Source organism: Desmodus rotundus, chromosome 13 (assembly GCF_022682495.2).
Source record: "Desmodus rotundus isolate HL8 chromosome 13, HLdesRot8A.1, whole genome shotgun sequence".
NCBI classification, from domain to species: domain Eukaryota; kingdom Metazoa; phylum Chordata; class Mammalia; order Chiroptera; family Phyllostomidae; genus Desmodus; species Desmodus rotundus.
Genome location: NC_071399.1, coordinates 72,125,768 through 72,147,890, shown reverse-complemented (window position 1 = coordinate 72,147,890; position 22,123 = coordinate 72,125,768). Strand labels below are relative to the sequence as shown.

At 38.8% G+C, this 22,123-nt stretch overlaps 1 protein-coding gene across 5 annotated transcripts in view; it reads left to right on the top strand.

Annotated features, from left to right (window-relative positions):
• The window catches only part of KLF12 (KLF transcription factor 12), a 417,210-nt gene that overhangs the window by 191,380 nt on the left and 203,707 nt on the right, over window positions 1-22,123 (top strand). Inside the window, exon 4 of one of the 5 annotated variants that reach the window (XM_053916602.2) lies at window positions 20,712-20,812. The exons of the other annotated variants lie outside the window; for them this stretch is intronic. The gene's annotated coding sequence lies outside the window, so the exon portion shown is untranslated. The remainder of the gene's footprint in view (window positions 1-20,711; window positions 20,813-22,123) is intronic. 5 annotated transcript variants of the gene reach the window in all.

The following is a 22,123-nucleotide window of genomic DNA, read 5'->3' as shown; positions in this document are numbered from 1 at the left end:
ACCCTCCGCGCCGTAATGGTTCATGGGACCAACCGATGAGCAGTTCTAACTGCAGTCCCATTAATTGGGAATATCAAATGCTATTCTTTCCAAGAGTTATGTATTTGCATTTTTATAGGGTCAGTACTGTGTAAAAAGGAACACTTCTCAGAGAAATTTCATGTGCCAAATAATTTGGAAATTTTGATTTGGGGGAAATTAACCTTTCCAGACTATTTCAGCTTACGCACGGTCATGTTCTCCCTCGTTTACTGGTCTTTGCAGGAGAATAAAAGAGAATCTGGACCTTGAGGCATGTGACTGTGTCTATCAAGACGTGTTTTCTTGTTCTGATATTTGGGTAGTGATTCACACAGTTTATAAGTGACCTCACAAAAATATCGTATTTAACCGTTGGAAGACTTTTGCTTCTAATCGCAAGGGATTAACTGCTACGGGAATTGACGTCCCAACATAAACAGCTAGAAAACCAGACAAAATAAATGGAATGTTTTTAACAAACTGCATGATAGGTGGTTAAGGACTGTGATTCCTGGGAGTAGAGCAAAAAAAAAAAGGAGGTGAACTGTGTGATGACCTCAGACTACTGCTTGAAGGCAGAGCAGGGAGGGAGAAGCCAAGGAGTTAAGTGGGCAGGGATAAGAATTTGGAGTAGATAAGGCAACTAAGTTTAAGGGGAACAATAAGAGAGAGGAAGGAGTTGTACAAGAGAGGGCTCTCATAAATTGTTAGAGTGGTCCCCTTAAGGGTTTGGCTGTGTAGTGATCTGCCTGTGTGTGGAGGAAGGCAAAAAAAGAACAAGGAACACAATAGGCTGAACAATTTTTCAAACTCACCTAAAGCTCACACAAACCATGATGGAGAAAGCTGTTCATACATGGGGCACTTGGTGGAGGTCTCAGAAGAGTCGGGCTCATTCAGGGGCTGAATTAGTCCCAGAACAGTCTCATCTGGCCCTTGCCATGAGAGGCCTGAGGAACAAGCCTGGAAACAATCCCAGTGATCTACAAGTTATGTAGTTGTGCCAGGACTAAACCCACAGCCTAAAGGAAGGCCGCAAGATTTAGCCCTCGGTAATGTAAAAGTCACAATGTCTGGCAGTTGATCAAAATCGGTCAGATTGATGAGATAGAGGAAAAAAGCTGAAAAAACGAAGAGAGCCTCAGCGACCCGTATCTCCATCTGTCTAATACACGTACAGCTGGACTCTCAGGAATACTGGGGGAAGTCAGAAAAAGCATTTGAATTAATCATGGCTAGACACGACCCAAAGGTGATGGAAACTCTAAGCCCACAAATCCAAGATGTTCAATGAGCCCCAAGCAGAAGAAACTACATCAAAGCATATGATAATCATATTACTGAAAACCAGTAATGAAGGGTAGACTTAGAAGCATCCTGGGGAGAAGGGGGACACACCTGGCATGTGGAGGGACAAAATCACACTTGGCCTCAGACACAATCCAGGGCAGAACTTCTTAGGCAGGAGAAAAAGGACACCAGAAATTCACATCAACACAGGAAATGAAGAGCACTCAAAATGGCAAATATCTAGGCAAATATAAAAGATTATATGGCCCAAATAAAAAAACAGAGCAAAACTTCAGAAAGAGAACTAAGCGTTGAGGAGAGAGCCAACCCATCTGATGGAGAATTTAAAGCCCTGGTAATCAAAGTGCTCACAGAACTGATTGCACGTGGTTGAAAAATGAAAAAACAAATGAAAGATACCCAAAGTGAAATAAAGCAAAATATTCAGGGAACCAACAGTGACAGGAAGGAAACCAAAGCAACAATTTGCAACAAAAGGAAAAAAAAATAAACATCCAGCCAGAACAGAACGAAGCAACAAGAATTCAAAAAAGTGAAGAGAGACTTACAAACCTCTGGGACAACCTGAAATGTTCCAATATCCAAATTATAGGGATGCCAGAAGAAGAACAGCAAAAAATTGAAAACTTATTTGAAAAAATAATGAAGGAAAACTTCCCCAATCTGGCAAAGGAAATAGACTTCTAGGAAGTCCAGGAAGCCCAGAGAGTCTCAAAGAAGTTGGACCCACAGAGGAACACACCAAGGCACATCATTATTAAGTTACCCAAGTTTAAAGATAAAGAGAGAATCTTAAATGCAGCAAGAGAAAAGGAGACAGTTACCTACAAAGGAGTTCCCATAATACTGTCAGCTGATTTCTCAAAAGAAACCTTGCAGGCAAGAAGGGGCTGGAAAGAAATATTCAAAGTCATGAAAGGCAAGGACCTCCATCCAAGATTACTCTATCCAGCAGAGCTTTCATTTGGAATGGAAGGGCAGATAAAGTGCTTCCCAGACAAGGTCAAATTAAAGGAAGTCATCATCACCGAGCCATTATTATATGAAATGTTATAGGGACTTATCTCAGAAAAAGAAAATGATCAAAAATATAAACAGTAACATGATAACAAACTCACAACTCTCAACAAATGAACCTAAAAGAAAAGAAAAACAATGAAAACAAAAACTAAGCAAACAACTAGCACAGGAACAGAATCAGAGAAATGGACATCATGTGGAGGGATTTCAGTGGGGAGGGGGAAGGGAGGAATAGGGGGGAAAGGTACAGGAAGAAGAAGCATAATTAGTAGGCATAAAATAGATGGGGAGAGATTAAAAATGGTACAGGAAACAGAGCACTCAAAGAACTTACATGTACAACCCATGGACATGAACTAAGGGGGGGAATGCTGGAGGGTTAGGGGGGCAGGGGGGAGGGCGGATAAAGGAGGAAAAATTGGGAAAACTGTAATAGCATAATCAATAAAAAATACTTTAAAAATAAATAAAAAGATTAAAAAGGTTTTAAAGAAAATTGCTCAAAGCAAACATAATAACTTACATTGTGGAGTTTATAACATGTATTGAATGAAATGAGAAACAATGAAGCAGAGGCGGGGGAATGGACAAAGAATACTGTTGTGTACGCCGTGTGGTATGGTATCAATTGAAGGTAGACTGTGGTAAGTGAAAGGTGTGTATTGTAAATCCTACAGCAACCACACACAAAATAAAACAGATATAGTTCATAAACCAACTGTGGAAATGGACTGAAATCATTTTTTAAAAATACTCAATTTTACCTAAAGGCAGAAAAATGAACAGTGAATGGAGAAATAGAAGACAAAGCAAGATAGTGCACTTAGACACAATGTGTTGATAATTATGTGAAGTGCACATGGTGTAAGCACTTTAATTAAAAGACAGATTATCAGATTGGAAATAAAAGCAAAAGTAAACTCTATCCATAAGAAACTCCCTTTAAATATAAAGATACTGATAGGTTAAAAGCACAAGTATAGAATCAAAAGGAGTCAAAATCATGAAATGGAAGAGGAAATGTTGAGTTCTCTAATGGATATTCAGTTGCAGTTTCACAAGACGAAGCTGTTCTAGAGATTGTGAATAGAGTCAACACTACTGAACTGCCCGTGTAAACTGGTTAAGAGGATAAATTTTATATTATGTATTCGTTGCCACAGTTTAAAAAAAGAAAACCAGGAAACCGATGACCTCTAACTGTACTAGAAAGCTCGTGGGGATTACGAAAGGAGGACTTAGCAGAAGCTGCTTCAGATAGCGCAGATGGGAAGAAGCTGGTTCCAGCAGCAAGCGCGTGTCAGTCAGCGGCCCTGTGCTTTACAGACTGTGGACACTTCTCAAGTGAGCGTTGGCTTTGACGGTACCTTCCTCTGACTCCGGAGGAAGGGGTTTTGTGCAAAAGATGAGGTTGTGTTTATCATTCCAATCCTGCTGATGGCCTGTGCACAAGGCTTATCGTCGTCCAGATCAGAAACTGGAGTTTTTATATTTGATAAAATGACTATTATTAAAAAGGTTAAATATGGTTTAAAAACTGGCCAAGTAGAAAGTAAAAGGTATGCTCATATTACCTTGTAATAAAAACTGTTACTAGTTTAGAATATTCTCTTTCAGGAACGCAATACATGTATAATAAACATTCTTTCACACACACAAAAAGTGAAAGGATAGAAGAATGTACATCACATATACACTAAATAGCAACAAAAACAAAACCGTGGTGCTTGCATTAATAATAGTTGACAAAAAAAAGACTTCAGAAAAAGAAGTATAACCAGAGATAAAATGGAATATTTCCTAGTGATAAGGGTCAATTCATTAAGAAGACAAAACAGTCCCAAATGCTTTTGTACCTTAGTATACTCTTGAGGAGATACAGTTTTATTCCCATTCATAAAGAAAATTGCAGAGAAATTACACGTCCGATGTCACACCACCAGTAAGTAACAGACAGAGCTGGAGTCCATTCCGAATCCGAATCTTTTTGCTGTTGCAACTGCGATTGAGTGACTTTCTTAGCTGCTCAATTATGATAGTTACTATAACTGAGGATCACGATGGAAATGATCTGGTACCAGATGAGGTCCCACTACAATTTTAATGTTTAAGAAGGGTTTAAGCAGGTCTTAGGAAAATTTTAAGTTCAGTATTCCAATAAATGCAAATTTACCTGTAGAAGTTCACGGGCCATTGCCCACTGTAGCCTGCAGTGACAACTTTTAAAAAATCTCTCTTCTATCTAAATTACATGAGATGTTTCAAAAACATCTTATTATATAAGATACGTTTGTTTAATATAAAATATGTTTTAAATTATGTGAAAATATGCAAAGATATTCCACGGGTGTCACGTAGACAAAATTTTATTTTACTGCATGTCTGTCCATTTCAGGCATCAACAAACTGAGCAGAGCTGACAACCACATATTAGGTTCACCTTCTAGAAAACTTCCCTGTCTCTCTGCCATAGTATTTTGAGACCCGGATTTTCATAAATATGTAGCAACATAAAGATGCCAATAATTGCTGTTTTTTTATTGCTTTACAAATTATGCCAGCGTTATCCCTGAGGAAAATGCATCGTTTGTTAGCAAGGCACATTCCACCTGGTGGCAAGCTGGGTCAATTTAATGTCTCGCTGAGTGGTCATTTCTGTGGCCTGTGGGACAAGTGAATCTGTCTCTGATCCACTGGTCAGTCCTTTTTCTTTTCTTGAGGAAATATTGTCAGAAGATATTCCTAGTAAAGAAATATGTACTTCTCAGCAATTGTAAATGAACTCGGCTGTTCAGGTGACTGATAGTTTCCATGACCAAGTCTGTTTGCAACTCTCGAACTTTAATTCCATTGCTATGTTCTTGTCATAACCAATTATATCTTCCTCAATAAAACCATGAAGATGATTATTTTTCAGCCTTAAAGCTTATGTCTGTTAAATAAGACAACCTTATTATTTAAAAGTAAGATAAAGAATGTACTTTCTAAAGGTTTTTTCTTAACTTCGGTTATATTCTTCTTTAATTTTCAACTTGAAAGAAATGAATGCAATTGTGGGCTCAAACCTCCCACTCCCTCGGCTGAGTGAGCTGTAACAAGGTAGGAGAACAAGTCTCCCGGGTCTCTTCAAGTTTGGCCTCGTAGAAAGATGAATATTCCGCCATTTAAAAATGGATCATCAGTATATTATTTTATTTATTAAAACCAACAAAGTGGCAAAGTGTTTTCTGTGAACAATGCAGTGGATACTGGCACGTTTTAAGGAGAGAGTGGGGATTATTTTTAGGCCCGTAGGTAGGGCCTCCTCCCACACAAGATCGTACGTATATTTTCCCCAGTCAATATTGTACTCATTAAAAACTTACAAATCTTGCTGAAAATTTCCTCAGTCTTTTACCATCAGCTGTTTTGCAAAGGACATGGTTTTCTTAAACGTCATGATTATTAAATGGTAAGTAAATATCAACGATATAGCAAAGCCCTTAATGTCTGCGGTTTTATTAAGTCATGAAACAGACTAAGAGAACATTCTCTCTTTCCATTCACACTGCATGACTGTTTGCTGCCGTTGCCCATCCAGTTTTCTTTGCCACCGTGGCATCTGATTTCCACGCTGAGGTTTCATAAATACACATAAGCGGAGATTTTACCTTTATCCTCTTGGGATTGTTATCCTCGGGGTATGTTCACATTTTTATGCAGCATTTTGGAACTACAGAAATGTTTCTGAGGAGGTTGTGAAATATTTTCCTGTATTTAAATTCAGGTAAGTAAAGGGTATAGAATTCAGCTAGAATAAATTATATGTATAATGCTTAGCATAGTATGCTGTGCATTAAGTAACCAGTAAAAAGCACCTGCTCTTTTAATTGGTATTGTTGATCTGAATTTTCCTTATTTCATAACATAAAATATTATGTGTATGTAAATTACAGTAAATTCACATAGATCTTGAAAAAAAGGTTTAACATAATGATGCTCCAAAAGTATGCTATTCTGTATGATTCCATTATCAGTTTTAAAATGGTTCTGTCAATCTATGTTTCCACAATAAACATAATATGTACTAATATTCTGTTATAATATACCTGCTTTACCCATAATTCACATTTAGAAGCGTGTCTTGGTGTCTGTACTCTTCGACTTTATTCAGAAACACTGTATTGCATCATATGTGGCTCACTTTCCTGAAACATAAGAAACTAGAAACAAAACCACTCTATTTCACAAAATAAAGTTATATTGCCACCATTCAAAAGTTTCAACCCACAACTCCGTAGTCAATTAATATTTGTTAGAGGAAGCAAGCACAAACAATGGACTAAGGACAGTTTATTCAATAAATGGTGTTGGGAAAACTGGATAGGTACCTGCAGAAAAATGAAACTGGACCACCTTCCTAAACCACACACAAGGATAAATTCAAAATGGACTTAAATGTTAGACCCAAAACAATAAAGATCATAGAAGAAACATTGGCAGCAAAACCTTGGACATTGCTCGTAGCAATATTTTATTGGATATATCTCCCTAGGCAAGGGAAACAAAAGAAAATAATAAACAAATGGGACTGCATGAAACTAAAAAGTTTTTGCACAGGAAAGGAAATCATCAAAAAAATAAAAAGACAACCCACAGAATGGGAGAATATATTTGCCAATACATCTGATAAGGGGTTAATATCCACAATTTATAAAGAACTTACAAAACTCAACACACATACACACAAAAAACCCCAAAAGCCCCAGCCCATTGAAAAATGGACTTGAATAGATAGTTCTCCAAAGAGGACATACAGATATCCAATAGACATATCTCTTTAACTTTATTCAAAAGAATTTTGTTAAACTTGTTTTGTGACAGCTGTCCTATCAGCATGCATTAAAAAAAACTTAACAGAATTGGTGAATATTTGTGCAGCCATTTTACTATTGAAGATGGAAAAAGATGCACAATATTTTTGGCATATTATGCTTTATTTCAGGAAAGGTAAAAATGCAACTGAAATACAAAAAATAGATTAGTATATGGAATAGGTGCTATGACTCATTGAACGTGTCAAGAGTGGTTTGCAGAGGTTCTTGGTACTATTGACATTTTGGCCAAATTATTTTTTGCTGTGGGGCTCTCTTACTCATTGGAAGATGTTTAGCAGCCCCCCTAGCCTCTACCCACAAAAAGCCAGTATCTGAAGATAACCGACATAAAATATCCAAATCAATTAAGTTTTTGGTGAAAATTAAAAATGTGCCTTTTATTTGATGGAAAAAAACTAAGTGGACTTCTTGACCAACCCAACATTTGGCCAGCATCCTAAATGAATATCGTTTGCTTGTTCTTACAGGAAAAATGATGCATCTTATTATGCTATAACATTTTGAAATAGTAGGGGGGAAAAGTCGCCAAGTAATTGATATTCCTAGTTTTTGAATTACATGAATTAACATCTTTATGCTCGAAAATGTCTCAGTATTATAAGACAACCATGGCCTTTGCTAAAAAGAGTAGATTATTTCCAAATGGAGGGAAGTCATACCAGCACGATCGGATCCTACTTCCTGTGGATGGCATTATTCACTCAAACTTCTCAGCTTACCTATTAATCTGTGTGTGTAGAGGACTTTGTGATCTTTTATCATTCGGACTTTGTGTTAAGAATGATAAAATCTCTCCTACAGATGAAATCTTTTTTTGTTAAGAATGATAAAATCATTCCTGTAGATAAAATCTTTTTAAAAAGCAAACCAAACAAAAACCCCCTACAATCTCTAGACTCTCTTGCAGCTAGGGTATGGACCTGCTGCCAGTCAGTTGCACGTAGCACTGGGGGGAGGAAAAGGTAGCAGTGCAAGGCTGCTTGCTCGTGAAAAGACTGCTCTTTGCTGAAGTGCAGTATCAGGAACTTCTGGCTCTTGAGAAGAGGCTGTGACGGTTTTTGTGGCAACAAACACTGGAAGACAGTAGTAGTAGTATTTTCATCAGGAGACATCTGTGATGTGGTTTGGCTTTCTTCCACCCATATATTTTTCTGGCTAAGTAGTATTTGAGCTTGGTTCTCTGAACTGCTATTTAAAAAATCATGTATATACGTATATATCCACTTAAACTAGTGAGAGGATTCTGTTGTTTACAACTGACACAGTAATATATACTCAGCTTACTGCTTAAATATATCCAGACTATAGCCGGACTTACCCTGATGACTCTGTGGTTAAGCATATGAACCCTGAAGCTAGACTGTATTTATGTCCTGGTTCCAACTTTTTTTTCTGTGACCCGAGCAAGCTACTTCCTCTCTGTCTGTTTCTTTATCTGTAAAAAAGTGGATTATAATAGTACCTACTGCATGAAGTTTCTGGGAAGATAAAGGAATATATATGTGTGTGTGTGTATAATATTTATTAGTTGCTGGCTGTTGCTTCCTCCTAATACCCTCTCTCTTCCTGTTTCCTCCTATAGTTTATTTACCTCCAAGGTCATGGTTATCCTCCAAGTCCCAGGAGAGAAGTCATTCGTCTATAAAGTATTCCAATTGATCTCTCTCTTCTCTGCACTTTTATTGAATCTGTATATAATCACTACCCACCCGATTTAGCACTTACTTGAGCTCAAATTGCATTATGTGTGTTAACTCTCAGCTTGATGTCCAGTAAATTTACTTGTTAATTTAGTCTGAAAAGAATAATTTATTGTGCAGGTTGTTAGGGATCAAGGCGATGTTCTGACTTGAAGGAGCCTCACAGTTAATTCGGAAGATGACCCTAGTATTAAATCTCCCAGTAAGAACAGCATGAAGTGTGCCAGGTGTGGACACGTCTGCGTGCCCGGTCATTTATATCGGCATGTCGTCTAACGCCCTGGTGACCCCGTAGTGACCCTCTCTACCTCACCTTGAGGACAGTTGTAAGTGACAGTGGTTAAGTAAATTCTCCAAGGTCACACAGCCTCTCGGGGTCAGAACCAGTTGTGTCTGAACTAAAAAAAAAAAAAAAAAAAGGTTTTCTGTGATACTGAGCTGCTACTGAATAAATGCTAGAAATACTTTAAATGAAACAATCTTGGAAAATCATTGATATTACAGGTCTGGAAGAATCATCGTCATTATTTTATTATCACTGTTTCTGAAAGAAATATTTGATGAAATAATCTCTTTCTGGCTAATCTAGCCTTGCATTTTCTTGGTGTTGGAGATGCACTTGTGGCTTTTCCAGAGCTTGAAGTCTGAAGGAAAACAATGGCAACTGTACTGCTGTGCATCTGTACGTACCCCTCGCATAGTTCAGAGTTCTTTCTGATGCGTTATTTGATGTTTGCGTAAATTCAGTGAGAACATGAAACAGCGTGTTGTGACCACCATTTTTCACGTGAAAAAGTGGGGACATGATAATACAGCCCCTCGTCTAAATCCTAGAGATAGTAAGTAGCAGTGGCTCATGAGATTATAATCCAAGGCTTCTACCACTTTAACGGTCCACATATTTCAATTGCCAATATGTATAGAGGTCAGGGTTTCCAGTGGGACTGCGGACAGAGAAGATCCCCAGAAGGCATCGCGGATTTAAGTGGTGTGTGTCAGTGTCGGTCCCAGGAAGTGCTGACCTGATGTAGAAGGCGATGAGACCAATCCTGGCGTATGAGTTTGGAGGGGAGGTATGAAGAACAGGAAGGGATGTCCTTGGGTCGGTGGAGGTGCTGTGGAAAAACCTGGGTGGGAATGGGCTTTATTGTCAAACAGGCCACTATCTGAGAGCAGGTTCTTCAGAGTAAAAGAGGGTATAATCCAACCTTTCATTTGGACAATGGAACTCTTTTGCAATGTGACAGATTTCTCTCCTTCCCTTCCCTCCTCAGTTGTGTTATTCCTCAGTTCTTTCTGTGGTACTGAGTTCTCCAGCCTGTTCAGCTGTTCCAGCATCATTTAGGTAAATTTGGAATTACTGATATTTGTTAACATAAAAGCTGTGTTGAATGAAAGTGGTTAGACAATTGAGTTTCCTGCTTCACAGCCTTTCCAATGTTTTATGATGTTTCATTTGTCTAATATAAATTCATTACGGTTTTATGTAACACTGTGGGCATAATCCATGGGATTACTTTGGGGGCATTATTTCTAAAGACCTGGAGAATTATTTGAGTGCTGCTCTGTCACATTCTCAGTTAGACTCTTACAATGGTGTGATTGTGATTCTCAACACTCTCCATTTTCCTGAAATCGTAAGTACTATAGATGTGCAGTGAATTTAGCGTGGTTCTGCATAGCTCCAATTACTTGGGTAATTCAAGCAGAGAAACCACATGAGCTAAAACTGAACCATTTATTCCCTGTCTTTCATTATTTAGAATGACTTAGTCTGATTAGTTTTACAAAACAAGTTATCCTTCTAGAACACCTTTTTAGTCCTTGAGTATTAATTTATTTGTTGGGCTATTTAAAAAAATTGAACAGATATATGTGGGAGAACCCTGAAAATATGAAGTGATGTGTATAACCCAACTTTCAGGACATTACACTTTGTTATCTGCTGATGTACTTTATTATTTGAAGAGTTGGCTGTGCTATACCTGAGTTCCACTGTACACCTGCAAAATATCCTTGGCATGCCTTAGAGCTTTCTTGTGCTTTATAATTTGATGTTTGTATCAATTCAGTGAGTAGGTGGGAGAGAACAGGTATAGTGATCATTTTTCACATTGGAAAACTGAGTAGTTAAGTTCTTAAGCGTGATTTGGTTTGACAGTTGTCCCTAAGGGATGGCCAGGAAATGCGGGTGTTCTAGCATGATGCTGGTGACAGACGGTGAGCCACGTGGAATCAGTGTGAGGGTATGTTCATCTCAGGATGTGGGAACCTGGGGCATGGAAAGCAGCTTTTTCCCCCAGTGTGTTTTGACCATGGCCGCAAAATCTCTTGGGTTCCTACCCCACACCTGCCAAGTCAGATTCTCTGGGAATAGGAAAAATCAACCTGGGTGTTCAGCAAATTCCCTTTGTAACTCTCATGCCTACAGCATTTTGGAGAACCGCTGATCCAGAGTGAGATAATACGGGCTGTGGTTCATTAGGCTCCTGTGACTTTTTGACTTCTAAGGTGCCACCGTCTAAGTCACAGAACCCCCCTCTGTCATGGGGCGATGGCAGGTCACCCACAGCTGCTGTGGCAGTCACGGAAAGTCTGTCCTGGCCGTGGTGCTGGGCTTGTCAGAGGAGGCAGTGGGCACCTGGAGACAGTGGGCAGTCTGGAGACACCTTAGGAATTTTTAGTGCGAGATGATGAGCAGATGCGTGCAAATGAGGGGTGCAAGGAATTCCTTTAACAGCTCGGTGAGAGGCGGGAGGAAATTGCACGGCAAGTGGAGGTAGTGTGATGCTGCCAGTGGTGGGCCTGCTTCCTCAGCAGCCTTTGAATCCTGTGGAGCCCACTGAATTCCCACTGTCAGGTGCAGCGTCGTGTTTGCAAGTTCTAAGCCAATTACCACCGAATCGTGAGAAATGTACTTACCTCTTGTCTTTGAAGTAGTTCACATTTTGGTCATTGACATTTTATTTTACCTCTTCTCCACTAAGAGCACAAGTGAGTCATTTAGAAGTTAAAAAATACTTGAACTGTTTTAAAATATTGATGTTATAAGTGCCATAACTTAGAAGAGGAAGCACGGAAATTGGCATTTAAATGATGTCTCCAAAGATTCCTCCTCTTTTGTACAGAATGATACTCGTTACTGCAGTGAAACTGTGATGTTGGATTCCGATTCACCTCTGCAAGCCTGTCAGCAGGCGGCCAAGCGGCACCAAGTGTCCCCTGCAGAGGGGAGCTGGGTTCAATAGTCTCTCTGCTCTCCTGGCCCCTCAGGAGCCCTAATTACTCACTGAAAGAGGTGTCTTTTTTTTTTTTAAGTTTCAACAGAGGTCTTTTGGGTGAGCTGAAGTCTGTACAGTTTCTATGACAATGCATAAAGTGGGTTCTCAACAAATGTTTTTTTTAAACATTTATTCAGCCTGATAGAAATCTAAGATTCTTTGTTTATGTTCCCGAGAGATAGTGTCAAGATGTTGCTACATAGAACCCCAACTCTTTCACCTCTGACATGGATGGAGCAGAGTCCTCCTTTCTCCTGGCTGTAAGGAAAGATGGATTGCCTCTCCCCACCCTGAACAAAACAAAACAAATGAGCAAATTCCATGTCACACTATTCTCCTGGCCCATTTCCCCCCTCGGTTTTCTAACCCATCTCTGATTTCCCTTGGGCAGCGCCATTTCTCTGCCATCGTCGCCCCTCAGCAGTCAGAGATGAGTGTGTATGAAAGTGAATGTTAGCTAAGAATCAAGGCAAAGACTCTAGTGAGTAATTTCTTTAGTTGGCATTTTGTTTTTTTAAGATGGAAAAAAATTGTCTCGCAAATATGGTGTGTGTGTGTGAGAGAGAGAGAGAGAGGGAGTCTAACTAAAGGAGAGTAATATTTATTTAAATATTTAAATAATGTTTTTTTAAAATATGTTTCTGTCTGAACTACTGAGACGATGATAATTTTAACTTAAGTTTTCTAAAATAGAAATAGTATCAATAATAACTTAATCTCCAAAATAAAAATTTTTCTTTTTGTCTCTGGCAAGTGCCTTTTTGCTTAGCCACAAACCGAACTTGTGAATTCTCTGGAGATATGGGGAAACTGGTGAACTGTTTACCTTGTTTGCAAAACAGCAACAATCACTTATGGTTTCTGCCACTGGTACTGTTATGGCTGGCTGAAGTCATCTTAAGGTGGGCAGTATTTCTGTGGTCTGAATTTTTTTAGGGAATTAGAATAACTGAGGAAAAAAACCTGGCAACGTCTTTGTTAATCAAATATCACAAAACGTTTTGACAATAGGGTAGCCTCTGGATTTGGCTGCTCTTCTCTGTGGGTACAAAGACGTTTAGCTTATCTTCTGTCCTATAGAGTAGTTGAAATACACAAATGATGTGTTTATGACACCAGGAGAATGTCTGTAGGGTTTCCAACATACACACCGTTGAAGGCGGAGGGGGAAGAAGCAAACAACTTTAACCCCCAGTTCACATGTGAAATGGTTAAGACAAAGATGGGCAAGAACACAGTAATTTTTGATGTATTCAGAATATTTGCCCCTTGAAGGGTATTTCAATATAAATGGAAAACAATTCAATTGAAACCAGGCAATAAATTCATTTAGTTAAATGAAAACTCGGTATAAAAAAACAACTTTATACAACAGTAGAAATCCCTCAGATTCTTTGCACGTCTCAAAGCATATGACTTCTCCATGAATAAAAAGAGTTGTACAGTTCAAAACAGAATTCTAATTATTGGACCTACGAAACACTTAGTAGGAGGTTCACAGATTCTGAAGCTCCTTTTTATAAAACAATGTCTAGATGTGCTAATAGAGGTTTAATATTTTTTTTTGATTCTTAACAAATCAAGAGGACACTTCCTTCCCCTAAGAGTAGGGTACAGAGGACAACTGAAATAACTTTGAAAGACACGCTGTCCAGGGATCCTACTGCATGGCTTTTCAATATGTGTGTTATTTAGGCTGTGGGGGAGGTACTTTAGAAATACTTGAGTTACTTTGAAACTTATCAAGCTAAAAAACTTGAGTCAATGTTAAGATACTACTGAATTGACGGGGCAGGTGAGACCTGTGTTTATTAACAGATATTTGTTGTAGTCTTTTAACATTTGTGATGACATTTGATTCTACTTACAACATTTTCAGTCAAGCAGTTACGTCTCAGAATATGTGTCCATCTGATGCCCAAACCTAACCAACCGTGTTCTTCCCACTGGACACATATAGTAAAATGTTATCGTAAGTGTGTTCTGATATACAGGTGAGGTAGGGAAACATAATACTGTGTAGGTATTCATAGCTGCTCCGTTTCCCCAGCTCCTTTTTGATGTGGCTTTTTATACAGAATCTGGATAGCACGGGAAAGATGCCTTTTGAGGGTGGTGCTGGGAGTAGAAGTGAAATAGCAGGAAAGCTTTGCTTTATTCTGAAAGGGTGGAGAACTTGTTGCTGAGTGAGAGAATAATTGATTTTGAAGGAATGTGCAGGGAGGCACGGGGTAGGGAGGTTGAGCCTAAAAGCTAAAAAGAGCTTTGGCAAGTTTGGATAGAGAGCTACAAAGTTTGGTGGATGGGGAGGGGTAGCTCTGCCAAGTGTTTCAGATTTTGAAAGATGGGGAAAAGAGCATTTTAGAAGCTTGTGTATGACAATCACATTTAATTTTTTTGTTTGAGAGACTTAACTAAACATCTGAATTATTTATTGAATACTGGATTGGAGTTCCTTGTGACACATTGCTCTGCCTGGCCCTCAAGGCAGCTTACCTCCATTTAGATTGCAGTGTGTTTAAAAAAATAAATATGCACACACGCACACAGTCACACGCACTGCATATACACATATGTAGTTATACGTATTTAAATGTATGTTATATACCTGTACATGCATGCATTTAAACATATAAACAGGAAACACAGATACATGTGTGTATTATGTTTGCATATATGTATATTCATATAATTCATACATATATTGTTATTTTATGCATAAATAATTTTGTATGCACAGCACTAAATACTGTCCACAGTATTGACAGTGCTGTATTGTTAAGAAAAGGCTTTTCAAAGTACTTTACCTTTTTTTCTGAATTTGAGGGGAAAGATGCCAACAGTGGGGCCCCCGGCAAGTGATGGGGTGTGTCGGGACTGGGAGCTCTCAGTGCTGTCTGGGGTAACTGCTCTTGCTGGCTGGGCATCCGTCCTTACCCATATTGGGGAAAGTTAAGCGAGAAAGATTTGTAGTGATAGTAGCAGTCAGCTTGGCTGTCTCTTAGATAAGAGTGTAGACTCAAAGGAAATTTCCAAGTCTGTTGGAGGTCACCCCGATGGGCCAGAATGTGCCTGGTGTGAGGAGTGACATCAGATGCTTTCCCACATTACAGATCTTCGGGGAGCCGTTTTGCTTTTCAGGGTGTATTGATGTGCATGGAACTCTAGGTGCATTCAAATGGAATGTTAAGGATTGATTCAGGACGGTATAGAGTATTTATGTTAATAATGTAGTTAGAAATTAAAGTTGAGTAAAATGCAATAATAAAATAAGCACGATCATTTGACCCATTAGGGCAAAATACAAAATGATGCAGCCAATTTTAATTTGCTGAGGGAACTTTAAGTGTTTATGGAATTTACATTTAAAAAAGGTTTATTTAGTTCTCTAGTGATTCTGTTCTAGATTTAAGATTTAGAGAGAGACAGCTTTTTTTCTAATATCAAGATAAGCAGAATGCCCTGGCTGGGTGGCTTAGTTGGTTGGAGCATCGTCCCAGGCACCAAAATGTTGTGGGTTCCATTCCCTGTCAGGGCACATGCCTCGGTTGCAGGTTCGATCCCCTGTTGGAGTGCCTACGGGAGGCAACCCATCGATGTTTCTCTCTCACACTGATGTTTCTCTCTCTCTCCCTTCCTCTCACTTAAAAAAAGAAAAAAGAAAGAAAAAGAAGCTAAGCAGTGTCAACAGAGAAAATCCGGGTCGTCTCCATTCCATCTAGGAGATCATACACATAGGTCCTCACGGTGCGGTCCGTGTTAGGTCTCGCCGTAACAGTCAAATTCTGTCATGGGGTCAGAAAATGTTCTGGGGCGTTAATCCTATTGTGGGTAACAATTCTAGAAATTCTAATGGTAAATCTCGCTTAGTTAGGAGCTTTCTGCATTAGAATTCTTGAAGAAACATCAGAACTTAATCTGTGAGTCCTCTGTTAACTTGGAAGTTTTCCTGAAAGTGATCCTTTGGCTTCTGGACACCTCCCTCATCCCGGCCGCACTCCAGGGTTAGTTACAAAGACTTCCATTGGCTCCCCGAAGCCCAGAGGAGGACCTGCTCTGTGTGTTATACCACAGTCCATCTACAGGACACCTATTTAGCATGTGGCATATGGCAGGTGTTCTCTACACTGTGACTGGTTTCCAGAACAGTCAAGGTGACCTTCGATTCAGAAGAAATGGTGTGTTCCGGGTCTTCGGGACTTGGGCAGCACCACTCAAATCTGAGGACCTTAGAGTAAGTGCAGCAGCACTGGAGAGTCAATAGGAGTAGGGTTGAGAGCACACCGGTGGGAAACCTCAAGGGCAGTTAGGGTTCCCGTACAATTCTGAGGTCCTGGAAGTGGAAACCCAGCGTCTAGCCAAACTCAGGGGCAGGTGGGAGGAAATAAGTCCTTGCTGGAGCATTCTTTTACTGGCAGCCTGCCTTTTTTCTGGTTTTAATTGTTAAGTAGCTCTCAAAAAGTTGTCTTTGTATTGGGTAAAAAGCTTGAATCATATGTAGTTCACATCTGAGAGTCTGCATGATTCTTTTTGTGTTTATATTTTTTATCACATATGAAAATGTTCTTAAAATTATCCTTTGTTAAGAACTCTTGCACAGCATTGGAGGAAGGACAAGACGAGAACTATGCCTTAAGTTGTAGTTCATCTACATCGCAGAGTAGAGAATTGGAATTTTGCAGGAGCAAGTTAAAAGAGAGCTGGAGAAATAGTTGTAGAATGAATGTAGACATTCCAGTGATGGAACTTCAAGGTGGAAACATATTGCCATGGAAACAAATATTTGAGTAGGAGTAAGAAGAAATAAGAAAAATTGCAGAGGAAAGTATATTTAGAAAAAAATCAAGGAAGGAAAATAAGTTTGAAGTTTAAGTCATTCACAATTGTGTTTGCCAAGTCAGCACCCACTTTTGTACTGCTCGCTTAGTCCTTCTCACTCCGTCTGTGAGCGAAATACATATGCATGTACGTTCTTAACTAGACTGAGCGCTTAAACATTAGCTACTCTTTAACTCGGCCAAGCTTTTTAACTAGACTGAAGCCCTTAAAGACTGAGGAAGGTCAGAAATGATATATTTTTTTTGTTTTTCACTGTGACTTGACAATGGAAAAGCCGAATAAATGTTGTGTCATTAGCACTTTTCATTCAATTTCATTTAAAAACTGCCTTCTGTTATAAAGTAGTCACAGGAATAAATCATAGGGAATATAGTCAATAATGCTTTAATAACTACATATGATGTCAGATGGGTTCTAGATTTATCACGGCAACCTTGAGTTAAATAAATGTTTAATCGCTGTTATATACCTGAAACTTGTATAATGTTGTATGTCATCTGTAATTGAAAAATGAAGAAAAGTAAAAAATAATGTAAAACAGGAGCAAAAGTTTGACATTATTTTTAAAAATTGCTTTCTGAGCATCTGTCACGTGCAGGCACTGTCACGCATGCTGGAGGGACACCAGTGGCAGAAGACGTCATCTCCCACCTGAAGCGCGCACACTCAGAAGCAGCATGAGGTTGCATTAGGAAGAATTACATTAGCTGATGTGCTTTCGTTTTAGCATTTTACATACATTGTTTCATTTAATTATTCTGGCAAATCTAGGCATTATTATTGTCCTTTTCTTTAAAGAAACTCAGTCCCGTGAAAGATAAAGCAATCGTTGAAATAACTGAAGTAAATGACAGCTTAACTTGGTGCCTGGTATAAACCAAAAGCCTGGCTCTTAAATCCTGTATGTTGCTGTCATCTATTTATATGATATACAGTATGGGCAAGTACAAAAAAACTGGGTATTTAAAAGTAAGAGATTTCTGAGCATGAAGTGACTATGCCTGACTGAGTGTACTTGTGCTTAGTATGTACATGCTGAAGTATGGCTCCAGGTCCCCAAGACCAAGTAGATTGGTCCTCTCATGGCTGCCAAGACTCAGAGCAGACCGATCCACAGCATGACCCTCATGGGGAGAGTGGGTCTGTGCTGGTGGACCTCAGAAAATCATCAGGGCCAGGGGGGCAAGAGAAAGGCCCGGAATGGAAAACTCAAGGGATCGGAAGCAGAAATCAGAAGTCAGTCAGCAGTGGGGTTAAGTAGATCAGAGTGAAGTGGTTGGGGTAGGGGATGTGCAAGGGAGGTGCTGTGGGCCAATGAGTGGCGTTGGAGAAGTGAGTCAGACAGCTTGAAGACTCAGGACTGGGCCGCCCAGGGACGAGCAAAGAGTAAAATTAAATTTACTTAATTCATAGATATGCAATGGCAGTGATTTCTTACAAAACACCTAACAGGGCTCTCTCTTTTTTACCTATCTTCTTTTGACAAGAAAAGTGTTTATACAGCTGTTTGAAATGCAATTGCAAGTTTGACTTCCCATGTTTAGAAATTTGGCATATGCTGCTTATTTTGGACAGTGTTAAAAGTGCTGCAGTTCAATCAATAACATGAAAATATAGTGTAGGTAATATTAATTTATACATAAAAGTGCTTTCTAAATATAAATATTTTAAAACTATTTTCCGTTTAATGTATGAAAAACAAGTATTTTCCCCCTAAGTTCAAATCTGAAAAATATGTTGAGCTACTTCAACATACCAGTTTGGGGGACACAATTCAACCCAACACAGTATCCATAACAGAATATTTAAGTTTATATTTTCCCTGGGAGTTGCTTAAAAGTATGCCACTCACTGGGAACCTGTTCTTGCGTGCTGGTAAGCATGGTGAGTTTCTTTAAGGCCATGTGAAAGAAAAATGAGCAAACTTCAATTTCATGAACTTAGAAAAAGAACACTAAAATAATTATAAATGGGATCGTTTGCTCAGTTTCCCTTTCTGATAGTTCATTATTGGTGAGTAAAAATGCAGCTGACTTCTAAATATTTATTTTGTATCCTGCTACTTTACTGAATTCATTGATCAGTTTGAGTAGTTTTTTAGTGCAGTCTTTATGGTTCTATACATACAGTATTTTGTCATCTGCAAATAATGACATTTTTACTTCTTCCTTTCCAATTTGGATGCGTTTTATATCTTTTTGTCTGACTGCTGTGGCTGGGACTTCCAGTACTATGTTGAGTAAGAGTGGCGAAAGTGGACATCCCCATCTTTTTCTGATCTTCAGAGAAATGGTCTTAGTTTTTGTCTGTTGAGTATGACGTTGGCTGTAGGCTTGTCACATCTGGCCTTTATTACGCTGAAGTATGTGCCCTCTGTCCCCAATTTGCTTAGAGTTTTTATCATAATGGGTGCTGCATTTTATCAAATGGTTTTTCTGCATCAGTTGGTATGATCATGTGGTTTTTGTCCTTCATTTTGTTTATGTGATGTATCACATTTATTGACTTGCAGACACTGTACCAACCAACCTTGCCTCCCCAGAATAAATCCCAGTTGATCATGGCGTACGACCTTTTTATTGTATTGTTGGATCTGGTTTGCTAATATTTTGTTGAGGATTTTAGCATCTATGTTCAGGGTTATTGGCCTATAACTTTCTTTGTTGGGTCTTTATCTGGTTTTGGAATTAGGTTAATGCTGGCCTCCTAAAATGAGTGTGGGAGTTTTCCCTGCCCTTGAATATTTTGGAATAGTTTGAGAAGGAGAGGTGTTAGTTCTTTTGAATGTTTGGTAAAATTCACCTGTGGAGTCATTCGGTCCAGGACATTTGTTTGTTGGGAGGTTTTTTTGCTTCAATTTCACTATTTGTAATCTGTTAAATTCTCTGATTCTTCCTGATTCAGTTTTGGAAATGGTATGTTTCTAGGAATTTATCCATTTCTTTTGATTGTCCAATTTGATGGCATATAGTTGTTTGTAATATTTTCTTACAATCCTTTGTATTTCTTTGGTGTCAGTTGTTACTTCTCTTTTATTTCCGATTTTATTTACTAGGGTCCTCTCTTTTTTTCTTGATGAGTCTGGTTGAAGGTTAGACTGTGGTCATTACTTCCTACCTATCATCTTGTACTGACCTTATGATCAAAAGCTGAAATAGCTTCCTAATGTAACTTTTTAATTTTAATAAGCCAAGAGATTAAAAATAATTTTCTCATTTATCTACATACCACCATACCTTATCTTCTTGTCTCTTATTAACTATTATAAGGGATTTTTTTATTGTTGTTCAGTTACAGGTGTCTCCATTTTCTCCCCACCCTCCACCCCACCCCAGCCAAACCCACCTCCCTCCCCCACCTCCACCCTCCCTTTTGGTTTTGTCCATGTGTCCTTTATAGTAGTTCCTGAAAAACCCTCTCCCCTCTATATAAGGGGTTTTTTAAGTCAAGAGTTTGAATTCATTGTTATATAGTTCAGTATTCCCATTACCTAAAAGTTTTGTGGCTAATATTTGTGTTGCCTTAATGCAAGTAAGAAGATCTGTAGCTTTAGTTTATTAAATAATGTTATATTTGTGGGGTATTTTGTTTGTTTTAAATTAAATAAAATTTAATGTATTATTTTCCCCCTCACCCAATGACACTTGTTTCATTGCTTTTAGAGAGAGAGGAAGGGGAGAAAGACAGACAGACATCAACGTGAGACAGAAACGTTGATTGGCTGCCTTTTGGCACCCTGACCAGGGATCAAACCACAGCAGAGGTATGTGCCCTGACCTAGAACCAGACCGCAGCCCTCTGGTCTACGGGATGCTCCTGCCAACTGATCCACACAGGCCAGGGCTACATTTGTGTTTTGATCACAAAATTTGGCCCAATATATTTAGGTATTTGTCTATTAGAACACATGAGGACTAAAATCAGTATTAAATCTGCTTTTATTTCTATCAAATGTTCTAATTTTTGTGGTAGGACAAATACAAGGATTCCAAGAACTACAGAATGTAATAGTTGTTGTTAATCTCCCTACCCCCCACCTCCCAATTTTTTTGAGAATAATATTAACTAGATTGTATTAATGTGGAGTGAACAGGGATGTTTCCTCTAAAAAAGCATGCTTAGAAGTCGAGCAGGGTGGAGGAGACCTAGTACACAGGAGGAAAGAAAAAACTGGGATTTAATACCAGCCATACACCTAACATGCCGTAACCTCTGTGAGTTCCCTCTTATCTGTTTATAACAATTGCTATTCCCCTCGCGTTGCTGAGCCATTGGATATATCCAGAGGAATAAATTTTGAAAATTTTAAATTTAAAAATGTATAAAGAACTGTACAAGTATAGGATAATGATATACAAAATAAACTGAGAAGATTCTTGGAATAAATAGATCAAGGAAAAACAAAAGACTTTTTGATTTCAGCAAGCCATTGAAGAAAATTAAAAAAAAGAAACTTGCCTTTCAGTCATGTAGGTAAGATGGGAAAATGTGGACTGAATCAGAGTAACACTAAGTAGATTCATAAACTGTTAAATATCAATACTCAAAGATTTTCTTCTTTTAGCAGAAGTCAGTCCCCTGTGGGACCCAATGGATGTTCACTTCATGCAGGTAGAGGACAGATGGTTGCCTGGACATCGCAACTCTTAAAATGTCTTCACTTGGCATTGGAAATACCTCATCTGGCCTATTAAGGCAGTACACTTTGAAAAAATGGGGTCTCTTCAGATGCAAGTGGTCAGGATGGTGAGGAACTTGAAAATTATTGCGTATAAGCATAAGTGAGGTAACAGAGTATTTAGTCCACGGAGAAATGGACAGAGACTCAACAGATGTTCAGATTTTTGAAAGATTATTATAGATGACCTATGTTTTATTATAAGTAGTTCCGAAGGCAGTATTAGTGCACACTTTGGAAGTTAAGAGGAAGACAAGGTACACAGGAGGAAACAGTAGTGACAGTGCAGTTGTTTGAAGAATGAGATCCTCTTTCTGACAAGATCTTTGCACTCATTCACTGATGTTGTGGGAACCCTTTGCACAAATTTTATTTGGGATTCCTTAGTCTGTGAAG